Genomic DNA, 18,954 nt, shown 5'->3' on the forward strand with positions numbered 1-18,954 from the left:
GGGATCTAGTTTCCTGACCAGGGATCGAAACTGGGCCCCCTGCATTGGGAGCAAGGAGTCTTAACCACTGTGCCACCAGGGAAGTCCTGTCATTTATTTATTTTTATATGAATATTCTAAGATTCCTAATACCTATTGCCAAATTGTTTCCAAAAGGGTTGTACCAACTTAAAAATTCTTATGAACAATGTATGAGCATGTCAGTTTTACCACACCCTTGCCCACTCGGGAGTTTTGCATATTTATTAGTAACATGGTACTGAGCTCTCTTATTATTTCTGATACATTTTTAGATTAAATTGTCTTGAATTTTACAAAAATACAATCTTGTCATGAATGAATGAATGAAAATGATAGTATAGTCTCATTTTTACTAGTTATAGATTTAAATGCTGTTTCTTATTGTACTGATCAGGCCTTTCTGAACAGTCTTAGTTAATAATGGTGATAACAAGCCTCCCTGTCTTGTTCCTGATTTTAACATCAAAACTTGAGTGTTACGTTGGTAGGTGTGAAGTGAATTGTTCATTTGAGATATGTCTGATTTCCTCAGATTTAAGCTATTTGTTCTGAGATGCACCAAATTAATGATAACTTGATGGGAAGGGGAGGGGAAGGAATTACTTAATATTAACATTACACATTGATCGAAAGGTATTATTTCAACAATGTGAAAGAAATAGAATAAACAAGGAGAGTATTTATATATTTTCTTCCCATTGATAGTGTCATATAATTAAATACACAATTATTTGAATATAACCAGGATCCTCATGGAAGATAAATTCTTTGTATAATATATACTTTATTATGTTTAGCAAGTATCATTCTATTCCCAGATTTTAGAATTTTCGTGAGGTAAACATGTTGAATTTAACAAGAGTCTAAGCATAAGGCTGTCACTAAAAAATTGATGCCCTGATCTGGGAGATTATATGACTAATTTCCTAACACTAAATCATTTATGCAATCCTGGGATGGATCCTACTTTATTGTTAAGCATTATTCTTTTAATATTCTATTGAATTCTATTTTCTGGTATTTTATTTAGGATTATTACACTTTTTAAAAAATTTATTTTATTGAAGTACAGTTGATTTACAATGTTGTGTTAATTTCTGCTATACAGCAAAGTGATTCAGTTATATGTATTTATACATTCTTCTTCATATTCTTTTCCATTATGGTTTATCACAGGATGTTGAATATAGTTCTCTGTGCAATACAGTAGGACTTTGTTGTTTATCCATTCTATATGTAATAGTTTATATATGCTAATCCCTACACTTACTTCTTTTCTTTTTTAAAAATTTTATTTATTTTTGGATGTGTTGGGTCTTCGTTGCTGTGCGCAGGCTTTCTCTAGTTGTGGCAAGCAGGGGCTGCTCTTCTTTGCGGTGCGCGGGCTTCTCATCACAGTGGCTTCTCTTGTTGCAGAGCATGGGCTCTAGGTGCGCGGGCTTCAGTAGTTGCAGCACATGGGCTCAGTAGGTGTGGCTCATGGGCTCTAGAGCGCAAACTCAATAGTTGTGGCGCACAGGCTTAGCTGCTCCTTGGCATGTGGGATCTTCCCAGACCAGGGATCAAACCCTTGTCCCCTGCATTGGCAGGCGGATTCTTATCCACTGCACCACCAGGGAAGTCCCTCTACACTTATTCTTTAAGTGAGGAGAATCCATGTTGTTTACTATTTCTCTCAGATTTTAGTGTCAGAGTTAGGATAGATTCATAAAATAAATTAGATTGCTGTTCAACTTTTTTTCAGGTAGTAAAATTGTTCACATGACAAGAATTAGCGGTTTCTTAAAAGTTAAATTTGACATGTGGACATGTAGCCTTTTATGGAAGTAAATATCTGGTAACTTTTTCCTTGATTATTAATCTTAAAGAATTCTTAAAGGATTGATTTTTATAATTTCTATTTTCTCCAAACAATCATCCATATTGTTGAGATCTTCAAATTCATTAGTAAAAAATACTAATAGTTAAGTGCCTTGCAGTTTTTTTTGAGGGGGAGGGTGAAAGTTTGTTTTAAAAATTAAAAAAATTTTATTGAAGTATAGTTGATTTAGAATGTTGCTTTCTGCTGTACAGCAAAGTGACTCAGTTATATATATAACTTCCATATTCTTTTCCATTATGGTTTATCACAGGATATTTGATACAGTTCCCTGTGCTATAAAGTAGGACCTTGTTGTTTATCCATTCTATATATAATAGAATAGTTTGCCTCTGCTAATCCCAAACTCCCAGTCCTTCCCTCTCTTCCCCACTGCCCTTGGCAACCACAAGTCTGTTCTCTATATCTCTGAGTCAGTTTTTGTTTTGTAGATGTGTTGCTTTGTGTTGTATTTTAGATTCCACATATAAGTGATATCATATGGTGTTTGTCTTTCTTTGTTTTCTTTTTAAAGATCTATTTATTTATTTATTTTTGGCTGCATTGGGTCTTTGTTGCTGCATGAGGGCTTTCTCTAGTTGTGGTGAGCAGGGGCTACTCTCCATTGTGGTGTGCAGGCTTCTCATTGTGGTGGCTTCTTCAGTTGCGGAGCACGGTCTCTAGGCATGCGGGCTTCAGTAGTTGTGGAACGTGGGCTCAGTAGTTGTGGCTTGCGGGCTCTAGAGTGCAGGCACGGCAGTTGTGGCGCACGGGCTTAGTTGCTCTGTGGCATGTGGGATCTTCCTGGACCAGGGATCGAACCTGTGTCCCCTGCACTGGCAGGCGGATTCTTAACCACTGCACCACCAGGGAAGTCCCCAGTCTTTCTCTTTCAGACTTACTTTGCTTAGTATGATAATCTCTAGGTCTACCCATGTTGCTGCAAATGGCATTATTTCATTCTATTTGATGGCTGAGTAATATTCCATTGTATACATATACACCACATCTTTCTTATCCACTCATCTGTCAATGCACATTTAGGTTGTTTCCATGTCTTGGCTATTGTGAATAGTGCTGCTATGAACATTGGGGTGTATGTATTTTTTTGAATTATAGTTTTGTCTGGGTATATGCCCAGGAATGGGATTGCTGGATCTTATGGCAACTCTACTTTTAGTTTTTTGAGGAACCTCCATACTTGTGGAAACATGCATACATGTTTCCACGGTGGCTGCACCAATTTACATTCCTACCAACAGTGTGGGAGGGTTCCCTTTTCTCCACACCCTCACCAGCATTTGTTATTTGTAGACTTTTTCATGATGGCCATTCTGAGTGGTGTGAGGTGGTACCTCATTGTAGGTTTGATTTGCATTTCTCTATTAGTTAGCGATGTTGAGCAGCTTTTCTTGTGCCTCTTGCCCATCTGTATGTCTTCTTTGGAGATGTCTATTTAGATCTCCTGCCCATTTTTTGATTGGGTTGTTTTTTTGTTGTTGAATTGTATGAGCTGTTGGTATATTTTGGAAATTAAACCCTTGTCACTTGCATCATTTGCAAATATTTTCTCCTAGTCTGTAGGTTGCCTTTTCATTTTGTTTATGGTTTCCCTTGCTGTGCAAAAGCTTGTAAGTTTGATTAGGTCCCATTTGTTTATTTTTGTTTTTATTTCTATTGCCTTGGGAGACTGACCTAAGAAAACATTGGTATGATTTATGTCAGAGAATGTTTTGCCTATGTTCTCTTCTAGGACTTTTACAGTGTCCTTATATTTAGATCTTTAAGCCACTTTGAGTTTATTTTTGTGTATGGTGTGGTGTGAGGGTGTGTTCTAACTTTATTGATTTACATGTGGCTGTCCAGCTTTCCCAACACTACTTGCTGAAGAGACTGTCTTTTTCCTGTTGTATGTTCTTGCCTCCTTTGTCGAAGATTAATTGTCCATAGGTATTACGAGTGCCTTACACTTTTTAATTTTTCCCCTATATCTGCTTCATTTTTTATCATTTTATCTTTTTTGTTATTTGCCAGAGATTTGACTGTTTTAACTCTGGTTTTCCCCAAAGAAGAGTCTTAAATGTATTTATTAATGTTAGTGTTTTATTAGGTTTGAGTTTTCTCTGTTTTTCTTTAAATAATCTAATGTTTTCAGTCCAAGTCAGTATTACCTGTTTTTCACACAGCTGATGAAAGTTTGACTTCCAGTTTGATCCATGACTGTTTTGTTGCTGAGTTTTGGCATTTCTGGATTGCTGTGTGAATCAGAGCTACAAGGCAGGGATCTCTGTTCTTTTTCTCTGTGATGTAAGCATCTAGAACATCTAGAACAAGCATCTAGAACAGTTCCTGGCCCATAGTCGGGTGCAATATGTATTTATTGGCCAAATGAAAAAATGAATCTAGGGAACTGGTTGGAAGCTGCCGGAAGCCTCCTCTCCTGGGAAGACCTCTTGGGGGATGGGGAGGAGGGGAGACAGGTCACAGGCCTGATTGCACAGTGAGCTTTTGCCCCTGCTTCTCCTCCCTCCCCCACCCACAGCCGGCTCCCCACACATTACAAAGGAAACTCTTGGAACCTGTGGTAGCCAGTGTTAGGGGCCAGGCCCTTTTGAGCTCCATCCTCCTAGGCCTTTGGCTTCTGGTGGTGAAGTCTCTTGTGGCCACAGCTAGAGACGCTGGCAAGAGTGTGAAGGTGTGGAGAAGCTGTCTCCTGGAAGGTGAAGGTGAACTCTAGGTAAGAGATGAGTCAGCTGGATGGAGGAGCTGGACAGGGGCAGGGGCTGAGGCAAGAGCACACAGTTATTTTGATGAAAAAGACCTCCAGGTAAGGTTTCATTTGTGGCCCTTCAGAGTTTTGAGCCTGAGCCCAGGATACCTGATGTGTTGAGGATAGGAATGACCATGCAGCAGCTTGTGCCTTAGGAACAAGAGAGACTGCCTGGGCTGGCTGGGGAGGTGCCCATCCGGTGGACACCTGCATCCATCTCATCTCCATCCAGAGACTCAGGATAAAATGCAGGATGCCCAGTTAAATTAGAATTTCAGATGAATGACAATTATTTTTAAAACACAAGCCCTACAGATTTGAGGCCTCTTGATTTACCCAGATCTGAGGCATGAGGCTTCCTAGAACGTGGAAGGGACTACTCATTGGGAGGGCAGTAAGGCACGCATCCCCTCCAACCCAAACACACCCTAAGATAGTCCCAGCAAAAAGTGAAGCCTTTGTTAGAAGTCTTTATTAGACTCATCCCACTCAGTCTTGCTCCTCAAATGCAAGTGTGAACTAAGCAAGCTCTCTACACCTTCTTCCTCTTGGTGATGGCCTTTTGGGAGATGCAAGTTCTGTCTCACGGGCTCTGCTGGATACAGGGATGAGTGAGGTGAGCGCTTGCCTTCTAGCAGATCCCAGTAAGTCAGAGGAGGTGGGGCAAGGGGCCAGGAAATAGTATTTTGGGCGGACTGGGGGTTATATAAACTGAGTGCTGGGGCTTGGCCAGAAGGACAGACTGGAGGGGTGAGGTGGGCAAGGGGGCCATGCAGGAGATGACCAGAGGCTGAGGGGGAGCAGCCTGATGGCTACAGAGGGGAGATGTGAATCCTGTAAGATCACGGGGACCCTCCCTCCCAGGCACTTCCTCAGTGCCATTTGCTTCCAGGGGCTCTGAAAAAGCTGAAGGACGACCTCTAAGTTTCTGGGCTACAAAACAAACTTTGGGAAGTATGGTAGGTATTGTCACAAAGTGTGTGTTACCCTTTGACCAACCTCATTTATTTTAAGCAGAAGGTTAAAAACTATACAAATAATTTTAATGGACATAATTATGTTCTCATCACAAAGTAATGTGACACAATTTCATAATTACTCAAAAATGATCATTGTCTGAATAGCTATTAATTAGTGAATAGCTTTGGAAAAAAATTTCAATAGATTTGGGAAGCATTGTTAATAACCCATTACGTTATGTCTGGGGGGTCAAATCACCATATCATGTCAAAGCATAGATTTATGGCTCTATTTTTAATCATTTCAAAATAATTAGGAATGTGCTGTGCATCTGACTGAGACACGAAAACCATATATCTGCATTAGGAAGGGAACGGATAATTTCCAGCCACAATGGAGATCAAAGCTCTTTCGACATCCATTTGTCAAGAACAATGCACATTTTATAGCTTCTCAGAAAGTATTAGTGATTTTAGATAAATAGCATTCAGCTTTTCTTTTCCTCTCCCCATGGCCTTCTCTCAAGCCAAGAGAGGAAAATCACACATTGTCAGGAACTTCTGACCTTGACTTGGAACTCTGGGGAGTCCAGCCACACGTTGTTGCTAGTAGAGTGGGGGTATTTCTACATTACTCTTTGCCTTTCTCTAGAGAGGGTCAACGGGAAGCAGCCTTGCCCTTCTCTCTGAGGGAGACGCTCATGCTTTTGGGGGATGGGTGCTGGAATCCCTTTTAGGCCAGCACCCTTCCTGTCTCACTGGAGCCTGCAATATTAGGGTGTTTTGAGCCTTTGGGAGCAGCCCCACCTCCTGGACTTTCCTGGAATCCTTGTTGGGTAGGGGAGGGGAGCTGATGCTTACCGAGAGTCTCTGTGTGCCAGGTGCTGTACTGGACATTTTTTTATTTTTTAAATTAATTAATTTATTTTTGGTTGTGTTGGGTCTTCGTTGCTGTGTGTGGGCTTTCTCTAGTTGTGGCGAGCGGGGGCTACTTTTCATTGGGGTGTGTGGGCTTCTCATTACGGTGGCTTCTCTTGTTGCGGAGCATGGGCTGTAGGCGTGCGGGCTTCAGTAGCTGTGGCTCGCAGGCTCTAGAGCGCAGGCTCAGTAGTTGTGGTACATGGACTTAGTTGCTCCACGGCACGGGATCTTCCCGGGCCAGGGCTCGAATCCGTGTCCCCTGCATTGGCAGGCACAGTAACCACTGTGCTACCAGGGAAGTCCTGGACACTTTATGTACATTATCTCAAGCCTCCACTGGAGCAGGTACTGTCATCCCTGTCTTACCAGTGAGGGAACTGATGCTCAGAGAAGTGAGGGGATCCTACAAGATTGTTTATCTTGAGAAGGACGCCTAAGGCTTGCAGAGAATCTTTAGGTCCAATATGCTATCTGATGTTTGACTCCTTTGGTGACTTACCCATGTCACCAGAGGGCTGACCATTTGGTCCTCCAGTCCAGGGCCACCACCTCTTGCGGAGGGGTGCTTACTACCAAATGACCTGTCCCATTCAGCATGAGCGATGAGTGTATATATATACTCATTGTTTAAACCAAAAATGTATATAAAGTAGAAGATGATAGCTCTCCCATGTCCCTTCTAAATCTATTCATCAGAGGAAATCACTGTTAGCACTTGAGTGTCATTCCAAATAGCTTCCTATGCATGTATAAATATGTCGTTTTTTTAGTGTAAGTGGGATCATATGTACGGCTCTAATATGCTTCTCACTCAACCATAGACTGGGGATGTGCTTTCAGATACGTATACGCACCTACACAATCTCTCTAACCATCTATCTTTATCTGTCTAGTTGGTTCTACCTTCAAAATACAATCTTCAAGGTAGATCTGACCATTTCTTACTTCTTTCTTCCTGTATCTTAATTGGATTTTGATCATAGCCTCCTACCTGGAACCCCTGCTTCCACTCTAGCTCTGCCCTAGAGGCAATTCTGAACCCAGAAGTCAGTGCGTGCCTTTCAAAATGCAACTTGGGGCACATCACTTCTCTGCTCAAAACCCTCCCATCAAAGTAAAAGCCATAGCCTTGGCTTATAAAAGCCGTGGCCTTGGAGTCTCTCCGTGGTCTGCCTCCTGCTGCCATCCTGATCCATTTCTTTGATTACCCCGCCCACCACTCTCCCCCTTGTTTACTCTGCTCCTGCTGTGCTGGCATCCTTGTTCTTTATTTTATTTTATTTTTTAACATCTTTATTGGGGTATAATTGCTTTACAGTCGTGTGTTAGTTTCTGATTTATAACAAAGTGAATCAGTTATACATATACATATGTTCCCATATCTCTTCCCTCTTGCGTCTCCCTCCCTCCCACCCTCCCTATCCCACCCCCTCCAGGTGGTCACAAAGCACCAAGCTGATCTCCCTGTGCTATGCGGCTGCTTCCCACTAGCTATCTACCTTACGTTTGGTAGTGTATATATGTCCATGCCACTCTCTCGCTTTGTCACAGCTCACCCTTCCCCCTCCCCATATCCTCAAGTCCGTTCTCTAGTAGGTCTGTGTCTTTGCCTAGCATGCTACTGCCTCCAGGCTTTTGGATTTACTGTTTGTGCTGCTTGGAATGTTCTTCCCAGAAAACCTTGTGGTTCCTTCTCTTCCTTCCTTTCAGATTTGTGCTCAAATGTAGTAAAGACCTTTCCTGACCACCCCTCTATAGATTGATATAATTTCTTAGGGTGATTTAAAAAAATCACGTGCACATACACCCCAAGTCTAAGCCACCATTATAATTACTGATGAAATATAAAGGCGTTCAAATTTACACGAGGAAAAAGACAAACCTGTTGAATTGGTCTCTCTATTCATGCGCCTGCACTGCACTGCTGGATTGGGCAGACAAAGAAGGGGTGGCAAACTGGAGGTCCTGGACTGGTCACAGAATGTCCAGAGAAGTAGTCGGCTAACAAACAACTTGGGAAGAGGAAGGTGTGGTCAGAGTGTGATGTCTGAATTAATGATGGTAACAGGGGAGTACTGTTGGTAGATGACAAGGTCCAAGGTGTGATTCTTGGTGGCTGAGAGGGAGTGGAGGAGGAGGGCACCGGAACGAGGTGGTCTAGGAAGCGGAGGTCAGGGCGCAGGATGGGTTATCCATGTGGATGTTGGTAACCCAGGAGGAGGGAAGGAGTGGGGGTGAAGGGGATGATAGGTGCCAGGCGCACAAGTCTTAGATGAATGAGTTGCCAATCAATGGGTGACACGATAAGGAGGCTATTGAAGGTGGGGAAGTATTGATGTAACAGCAGAGAGGGAAAGGACTCCACTTCCCATCCCCGAGGGCCTGGGGAAGCGGCATCTTCCCTGGAAAGTCAGGTTGCAGAGAAGGCAGGCTTTTGAATAGAGGCTGATGATACGGGAGAATTTTTTTTTTTTTAGATTTGAGAGAATGCTTTATTAACTGTAAAACACTATCCAAGTTGCAGTCACAGTTATTTCCTGTCCTTTTCGATATGGGAGAATTTTAAAATTATGGAGCTGTAGTTCTAGAAGCCCTAGTGGAAGGCTGAGGTATTAGAGGAGCTCTGTCCTAGAGAATTACAGATATTAAAATTCCTAATTGAAAATTTTAGACAGTCTTAATAATGTAGTATGTTTCTAGCATTTTATAATTATTTCCCTTCACAGTTTACCAATTTACGTATAATTAACATTTGGTTGAGGCCAAAGAAATGGCTGCTTTCTTTCTGTGCACTTAATGATTCCTCACGTGTCTCAACTGATGTGTCACCTCCCAAGTCGGAATGAAAAACACCTTTGGCTGTAATTGTCTCTGCTCTTTCCATAGCCTCTTACCTGAGGTCTGTGAGCCCAGTGGGACACTTTCTGGCTGGATTCCCCCTGCCCCACCATCCCCTGAACAGCAGACAGAGCCTTGACACAAACATCAATAACGCCACAGAGACACTAGGGCAGGGTGAGGCCACCTTCCATGGTTTCTTGGCTGTGGACATCAATGAGACTCCTGGAGGGGGCTGTCTGAGTGCATGAGATCCAGTCTTTACTCCACGTTCTGGGCAGATTCAGCTTACTCTAGGATTACATGAGAAAGAGCCTAGAAAAATGTCCAGCAGGTTTCTTGGTGCACAGTAGGTTGTTTTTTTGTTAGTCAAAAGGTATGTTGGTGGCAGCAGGGTGTCCAAGCGGTTTGTTCAGGCTCTGCGTTGCAGTAATGCTTCTGGCTGTAGTCCCATCCATCAGGACCGTGGCTGTCGTGGAGGAAGTTGCTGATGCACAGCCATGAATCACAGTGTGCGAACTGCTCATAATTGCCTAATGTGTGTTTTCACTTCTCAAATTTAAAACCGTTTACTGCTGGGAGCAGATGTTAAATTCAGGACACTTGTCAATTGTTGGTGCTATACACAAAAAAAGATGCTTAAAATTAGAAGCCTGATTGAATTGTAAGTACAGTGATCACAGTGGTTGGAACTAAAATAATTGAAATGGTAAACAGCTTATTGTGGGAGATGGGAGGAAGCAATGGAAGGAGAAACCGAACTTAAATTTGAAAACCCATGATACAGAGTTATAATGGGAATTCTACAATGGTTGTTAAGTTAATTAATACTTAATTGTAATAGAAACTCTCTAGCAGGGCTTAAAGAACATTCATTCTTAACTTACATGATTGCAAGAGAAGCCATATGGCTTCAGTAATAATAGTGAGAATGATAGCCATCATGTATTAGGCCTCTGCTATGTGTCAGATATGGGATGCACAGCCGGACAGGCTGGCTTGAGGCAAGTCTGCACCCCCTGGGTGTGCTCAGAGGAGGCTGGGTCTTGGCTGCTGAGCTCTGGTGGACCTGCTCCTCATCCTTTTGGTGCTCGGGGTGAGCGCATGCTGTACGTCAGCTGCAGCAGCAGCAGCGGCAGCTTTTAGTTCTTTGGCCATATTGGTCCTTCTTTTAGGGACACCTCCCCCCGCTACACCCCCTCCCCACCGCCTTCTCTGCTTTGCCAAGGTGACTTCTAATCCTTCAAGCCTCAGCTTAGAGGTTTCTCCAGGAAGCTTTCCCTGATTCTGCCATGACTCTCACCCTCTGCCGGGTCTAGTGACCGCCTGTCCTCCCAGCGTACCCTGCACATCCTGTGTCACAGTTCTGATCACACTGGGCTGTCAGCGGCTGTTCACTGGCCCAGCTGCCCCACTAGCTCATTGGTTGTGTGAGGGCAGGTCCAGCTCTCGCTGGGCTGCAGCCTCAACATCAGCACTATGCCCAGTGTGTAGTAGGTATTGGGCAAGTGTGGGATGAAGCCCCTTCACAGCTTCCAGTCCTTGGGAAGAAGCACAGTGTGTAGCACCTTTGCTGTCTGCTTTCACTGGCATCCAACCTGTGTTTCCGCGGGTTCCTGTGCTCCACGGGCTGGCCGAGTGCACAGACTACTGGGAAGTGGCATGTGTGGAGGGAGGGTGGAGAAGCACCAGAAAGGTGAGATCCTAGCCTGGCCTCAGCTGCTGAAGCACCCCACCCAGGAAACCGCCCTGACCCCTTGAGAGGGGGATGCATTGTATGGAAATGGGTGCTTGTTGAGGATCAAGTGAATTTAAGTCAGGGTTCAGTTTTCCGTTCCGTTCTGAGGTTTGCTCTTTGATGCGAATTTCTGGCTGCACTTGAGGGCTGTGTGCTTCACAGGCCTGCTTGTTCCCTGTTGCCATTGTTGGTGGGCTGTAAGCCAAGTAGATTTTCATGTTCCTAAACTCACAAGTGTTGTTGCAATTTGAAATCCAACAGAGAAACCCTATTTCTGCCTTGTTTTGTGCTTCACGTGGTGGGCAAGATGCTCGTTACATAAATACCGTGTTTCAGGCTTGGATCTCGCATGAGGAGCCCCATGCAAAGCACCAAGAGAGTGCCAGCTATCCTGGGAAAGTCCTTGGTGATGCTGCAAGGTCAGAGATCAAATCTTAAGCCTGTGGGCCTTGATGAGGAAGAAGTGTGGCCCACAGTGTCCATCAGTATTAACAGAGTGACAACTTTTGATAGCTTAGGAAAGTCATGGCCCTTGTATCTGTTTTCCTTTAATGTGTCCTCTCACAAGGCGTGTGTGCATAATTTTTTAATTGCCGGAAGGCCCTTAGTGATTGAGACAGCAGATTTGAATCCAGATTCCATCACATACTAGCACTGTGACCTTGGGCACATCATTCTCCTCTTCGGGCCTGAGTTTTCTCATCTCTAAGTTGGGGATGACAACCACAGGTGGTTGTGACAATAAAATGAGACAAGTGCTCACCACTAGGCCTGGCACATCACAAATGTTAAATATAGGATAGGCATAGTGTTAGTTCAGTTCTTATTTAGAATCCCTAACTCATACCGAATTTAGATTTTAGCCTCTTGCATGCTACCAGACAGACTCTGGTGTCTGTGGTCTTTCTTCTTCCCAGAGTAGAGTCATATGGATTCTGATTCTGAGAGTAATTCACTCTGTGGTCCAATAAAAGGACTTTGGGAAGGGGATTCCAGCCTGTTCTATGCTTCCCTGCTTGGGGAAGACTCTCTTTTGTTTCAGGTTATCTCTGCCTATAGTATAGACAGTGTGACCATGGCAGAAAGAGAAATGTTTGGTGTGCTTAAGGATTCTATGTGTGGTTGGAGCAGGTGAAAAAGACCTTCTTGTGGCAAGTCTGGGTGACCCTGTATTATCATCTGTCCACTCCTCAGCAGGAGAAGGCTGCTTGTGCTTGTGTGTGTGTGTGTGTGTGTGTGTGTGTGTGTGTGTGTGTATCTAAGAAAGCTTCTCTATGCTTGGTAGAGACTTGGGATTGGCCCAGCTGTCCAATGTTGACTAAAGCTGCTGCTGTGACAGATGTTCTTTTGTTTAGGGATTCATTTTGTGGTATTTAGTACAAAAACTTGAGGTAAACAGTTACTGCTCAAAGATTCATACTCTACATTAAAACCTCCTTATTAGCAATCTGATTCAATGGGCACATAACCCAGAGTCCTGAGATAGTCATCTGCCACCTATTGAACATACTTCATCAGATAATGGTGTGAGAACCAGCTGGGCGGCAGCCCTGCGAGGTCTGAAGTTGCTTCCTGAGCTCCAAGGATCCATCGGAAGCTGATTATTAAAGTGTCAACCAGTACCCTCCCCTTTGCACTCCGTCTAAGGTCTGCTGGTTTCAACAGCACACAAGCAAAATCCAGGGCGAGCAGACCTAGAGGGAAAGCCAGCCCTGGAAGTTGGGCTCTGCTGTTTTTTTGCTGTGTGACCACTTTTTCTCTTTTCCTGCCCTCATACCCATGCTACTAACTCTCACTGTACAATTGACCCTCGAACAACATGGGTTTGAACTGCATGGCTCCACTTATACACAATTTTTTTCAGTAGTAAATACTACAGTACTGCATGATCCATGGTTGATGGAATCCACGGATGCAGAGGAACTGCATATACAGAAGGCCAACTATGAGTTATAGATGGATTTTTGATTGCACAGATGGTGGGCCCCCCTAATCCCTGTGATGCTCAAAGCTTAACGGTATATGTCATCAAAAGTTCCCTCAAGTCCCCTCAGACATAGAGGAGTTCTGGTTCATGAAGGAGAATGGGTGATATGCAGAGCTCTGAATTGCCCAAGGTGAAGGCTCTTTAAGCTCCAGAGGTTTTCTTTTCATCATCCAAACACCCAGGGTTATAGATCCTGTGAGAAGGCTGCTGCACAGGTTCAGCTCTTCTGAGGTTAGGAAATTGTTAGTGGAAATAAGACACCATGTTTATCAAATTCCCCTCATGTCTTGCCTTCTGGGATCTCACTCTGTGTCGTTGGTGTTTTGTCCCTAGCTTCAGGAGAGGTCTGAAGGATGGTTGGCAAATGCAGCTGGAATGCCCATCATTTCCACACATATGTTCCCTCTGCAGGACAAGGGAAACTGATTTTCTGATTAGCCAGAGAATTCTTTGTCCTTTTGTCTTTTCCATTGTGCATCTGGAACAGTATTTCTTCTCCAAAGCCTCAGAAGCTAGTTTTCTAAAAACAAGTGAGAAAAAGAAAGATAATTAAAATGAGCCAAAGTAGAGAACACATTGAAGGGTGAGATCTCCATCTAGTTTATCTAGCTTTGTAGAATGTTATTTGTCTTGACGAATATTTCCATATTTCATCTCGTTCCTCCTGTGTGTTCATACATCAAATCAACATGGTGTGACTTGCTCTAGTAAAGGGGAACTGAAGGTCAAGACATTCAATTGCCCAGTAGCCACAGGGACACTTTTTTTGTATAACACCTGACTGGTTAACAAATAGAATTCTGGTTATGGAATCTATTACGGCCCACAGCGGTCTTCACAGTAACTCTCATAACAGAAGCATGGCTGCTCATCTGTAAAATTTATATTTGTCTTTACTGGTTCTCTCAGGAATATCCCTGGACTTGAGGAGCTGATGGTAGATGTGTGCATCTGCCTTTCCAGTCTCCCGTGTCAGACCCTTCTTCCTGTGTAGGAACTATGTCTGGGTCCTCAGTGTGTGGAGTGGGCCTAGCATGGCGGTGTAGGCTCATTACAGGTAACCTTGCCAAAGCTCACAGAGCGTTGTTGGCTTGGAAAAAAGTTGTACCCAGTCACTGGACTTGCCCTTTTCACCTGGGCCCAAGTCTATAGGGATACACAGGCCCTGGTGGTGGTATTTGCAAAGGCACCAGAATGGTCTCCCGTTGCCTGGAAAGACTGCCCCCACCAATGTGCATTCATGGTAAGCTTCCTAGAGCTCTGCGCTTTTTGTGTTAAGCAATCCCTTCTACCTGTAAAACTCTGAATGTGGCACTGGAGGACATTGGCGGTTAAATTCCTTCCTCTGAGGTCAGGACCGGGCCCTGGGGCCAGAGGCAGAGGCTCCAAAGCCATACAGAACTTGGGAGCTTTGTTCTCCGTCATCAGGTCTTGCAGTGAGGCAGCACTTGCTGTGCAATTTTTTGGGAAAAGATGTTTTAATTTTTTCTGAATTTGTTTTATTTTAAAATTTATTTTATTTAAAAAAACTTATTTTATATTGGAGTATAGTTGATTAACAATGTTATGTTAATTTCAGGTGTACAGCAAAGTGATTCAGTTATACAATACATATATCTATTCTTTTTCAATTCTTTTCCGATTTAGGTTATTACAGAATATTGAGCAGTGTTCCCTGTGCTATACAGTAGGTCCTTCTTGGTTATCTCTTTTAAATATAGCAGTGTGTACATGTCAATCTCAAAATCCCAATCTATTTCAGTCCCCCCACCGCCCCGCTTTCCCCCTGGTAGCCATAAGTCTGTTCTCCAAGTCTATGGACCTCTTTCTGTTCTGTAAATAAGCTCATTTGCATCATTTTTTTTTTTAGATTCTGCATATAGGTGATATCATGTAATATTTGTCTTTCTCTGTCTGACTGACTTCACTTAGTATGATAATCTCCAGGTCCATCCATGCTGCTGCACATGGCATTATTTCATTCTTTAAAATGGCTGAGTAATACTCCATTGTGTATATGTACCACATCTTCTTTATCCATTCCTCTTTCGATGGACATTTAGGTGGCTTCCATGTCTTGGCTATTGTAAATAGTACTGCAGTGAACAATGGGGTTCATATATCCTTTTGAACCATGGTTTTCTCCAGATATATGCCCAGGAGTGGAATTGCTGGATCATATGGTACCTCTATTTTTTTTTGTTGTTAGTTTCTGCTTTATAACAAAGTGAATCAGCTATACGTATACATACATATATCCCCATATCCCCTCCCTCTTGCCTCTCCCTCCCTCCCTCCCTATCCCACCCCTCGAGTTGGACACAAAGCACTGAGCTGATCTCCCTGTGCTATGCAGCTGCTTCCCACTAGCTATTTTACATTTGGTAGTGTATATATGTCCATGCCTCTCTCTCATTTCATCCCAACTTACCCTTCCCCCTCCCTGTGTCCTCAAGTCCATCTCTACGTCTGCGTCTTTATTCCTGTCCTGCCACTAGTTTCTTCAGAACCATATTTTTTTAGATTCCATATATGTGTGTTAGCATGTGGTATTTGTTTTTCTCTTTCTGACTTACTTCACTCTGTATGACAGTCTCTAGGTCCATCCACCTCACTACAAATAACTCAATTTCATTTCTTTTTATGGGTGAGTATTATTCCATTGTATATATGTGCCACATCTTCTTTATCCATTCACCTGTTGATGGACACTTAGGTTGCTTCCATGACCTGGCCATTGTAAATAGAGCTGCAATGAACATTGTGGTACATGACTCTTTTTGAATTATGGTTTTCTCAGGGTATATGCCCAGTAGTGGGTTGCTGGGTTGTATGGTAGTTCTATTTGTAGTTTTTAAAGGAACCTCCATACTGTTCTCCATAGTGGTTATACCAATTTACATTACCACCAGCAGTGTAGGAGGGTTCCCTATTCTCCACACCCTCTCCAGAATTTATTGTTTGTAGAGTTTTTGATGATGGCCATTCTAACTGGTGTGAGGTGATATCTCATTGTAGTTTTGGTTTGCATTTCTCTAACAATTAGCGATGTTGAGCATCCTTTCATGTGCTTTCTGGATATCTGTATGTCTTTTTTGGAGAAATGGGTCTTCTGCCTATTTTTTTTTGGTTGTCAGTAAATATTTATTGAATTAATTTGCTCTTTTATCTTCTGGCTTCATTTCTCAAATTCTATGTTTTCTTTTGTTTCCTGGGACATAAACATTTATACATTGCTTATTATTATCTTTTATTTTACTTATTTTTATTTAATTTTTATTTTATATTGGAGCATAGTTGACTAACAATGATGTGTTAGTTACAGGTGTACAGCAAAGTGATTCAGTTATACCCATCCAGATATCCATTCTTTTTCTTTTTCTTTTTTTAACTTTTTTTTTTTTAAGATGTTGGGGATAGGAGTTTATTAATTAATTAATTTATTTTTGCTGTGTTGGGTCTTCGTTTCTGTGCGAGGGCTTTCTCTAGTTGTGGCAAGCGGGGGCCACTCTTCATCGCGGTGCGCGGCCCTCTCACTATCGCAGTCTCTCTTGTTGCAGAGCGCAGGCTCAGTAGTTGGCGGCTCACGGGCCTAGTTGCTCTGCGGCATGTGGGATCTTCCCAGACCAGGGCTCAAACCCATGTCCCCTGCATTAGCAGGCAGATTCTCAACCACTGCGCCATGAGGGAAGCCCTTAACTTTTTATTTTATATTGGAGTATAGTTGATTAACAATGTTAGTTTCAGGTGTACAGCAAAGTGATTCAGTTATACATATACACATATCTATTCTTTTTCAAATTCATTTCCCATTTAGGTTATTACAGAATACTGAGCCGAGTTCCCTTTGCTATACAGTAGGTCCTTGTTGGTTATCTATTTTAAATAGTGTGGACGTGTCAATCCCAAACTCCCAATCTATTCCCCCCACCCCCCTGCCACAGTTTCCCCGTGGTAACCATAAATTCATTCTCTAAGTCTGAGTGTTTGTGTTTTGTAAATAAGTTCATTTGTATCATTTTTTTTAGATTCCGCCTATAAGTGATAGCATATAAATTTGGCTTTCTCTGTCTGACTTAACATGACTTAGTATGATAATCTCCAGGTCTACCCATGTTGCTGCAAATGGCATTATTTTGTTCTTTTTAATGGCTGAGTAATATTCCATTGTATATATGTACCACATCTTCTTTATCCATTCATTTATTGAGAGACATTTAGGTTGCTTCCATGTCTTGGCTATTGGAAACAGAGCTGCAATGAACATCGGGGTTCATGTATCCTTTTGAACTGTATTTTTCTCTGGATATATACCCAGGAGTGGGATTGCTGGATCATATGGTAGCTCTATTCTTAGTTTTTTAAAGAACCTCTGTACTGTTCTCCATAGTGGTTATACCAATTTACATTACCACCAGCAGTGTAGGAGTGTTCCCTTTTCTCCACATCCTCTCCAGCATTTATTGTTTGTAGACTTCTTGATGATGGCCATTCTGACTGGTGTGAGGTGATATCTCATTGTAGTTTTGATACGCAGTTCTCTAATAAGTAACAATGTTGAGCATCTTTTCATGTGTCTCCTGGATATCTGTATGTCTTCTTTGGAGGAATGTCTATTTAGGACTTCTGCCCATTTTTTGATTGGGTTGTTAGTTTTTCTAGTATTGAGCTGCATGAACTGTTTGTAAATTTTGGAGATTAATTCCATGTCAGTCGCATCATTTGCAAATATTTTCTCCCATTCTGTGGGTTGTCTTTTCATTTTGTTTATGTATTCTTTTGCTGTGCAAAAGCTTTTGAGTTTAACTAGGTCCCGTTTGTTTATTTTTGTCTTTATTTTCATTACTCTAGGAGGTTGGTCAAAAAAAATCTTGCTGCGATTTATGTCAGAGCACTCTCTGCCTGTGTTTTCCTCTAAGAGTTTTATAGTATCCAGTCTTACATTTAGGTGTTTGATCCATTTTAAGTTTATTTTTGGTGTTAGGGAGTGTTTTTTTTTCTGATTTGAATTTTATTTTACTTTTTTATACAGCAGGTTCTTATTAGTTCTCTATTTCATACAAATTAGTGTATATATGTAAATCCCAATCTCCCAATTCATCCCCCCACCCCCGCTTTTCCCCCTTGGTGTCCATAGGTTTCTTCTCTACATTTGTGTCTCTATTTCTGCCTTGCAAACAGGTTCATCTGTACTATTTTTCTAGATTCCACAATATGCGTTAATACACAATATTTGTTTTTCTCTTTCTGACTTACTTCACTCTGTATGACAGTCTCTAGGTCCATCCACGTCTCTACAGATGACCCAGTTCCATTCTTTTTTATGACTAATATTCCATGTAGATATGTACCACATCTTCTTTATCTATTTGTTTGTCAGCGGGCATTTAGGTTGCTTCCATGACGTGGCTATTATAAGTAGTGCTGCAGTGAACATTGGGGTACATGTGTTTTTTTGAATTACGGTTTTCTCAGGATATATATGCCCAGCAGTGGGATTGCTGGGTCATATGGTAATTCTATTTTTAGTTTTTTTTTTAACATCTTTATTGGAGTATAATTGCTTTACAATGGTGTCTTAGTTTCTGCTTTATAACAACACTAATCAGTTATACATATACATATGTTCCCATACCTCTTCCCTCTTGTGTCTCCCTCCCTCCCACCCCTCCAGGCAGTCACAAAGCACTGAGCTGATCTCCATGTGCTATGCGGCTGCTTCCCACTAGCTATCTATTTTACGTTTGGTAGTGTATATATGTCTATGCCTCTCTCATTTTGTCACAGCTTACCCTTCCCCCTCCCCGTATCCTCAAGTCCATTCTCTAGTAGGTCTCTGTCTTTATTCCTGTCTTGCCCCTA

Source organism: Monodon monoceros, unplaced genomic scaffold (assembly GCF_005190385.1).
Source record: "Monodon monoceros isolate NGI ecotype Baffin Bay Population unplaced genomic scaffold, NGI_Narwhal_1 Super_Scaffold_12, whole genome shotgun sequence".
In the NCBI taxonomy this organism is placed as follows: domain Eukaryota; kingdom Metazoa; phylum Chordata; class Mammalia; order Artiodactyla; family Monodontidae; genus Monodon; species Monodon monoceros.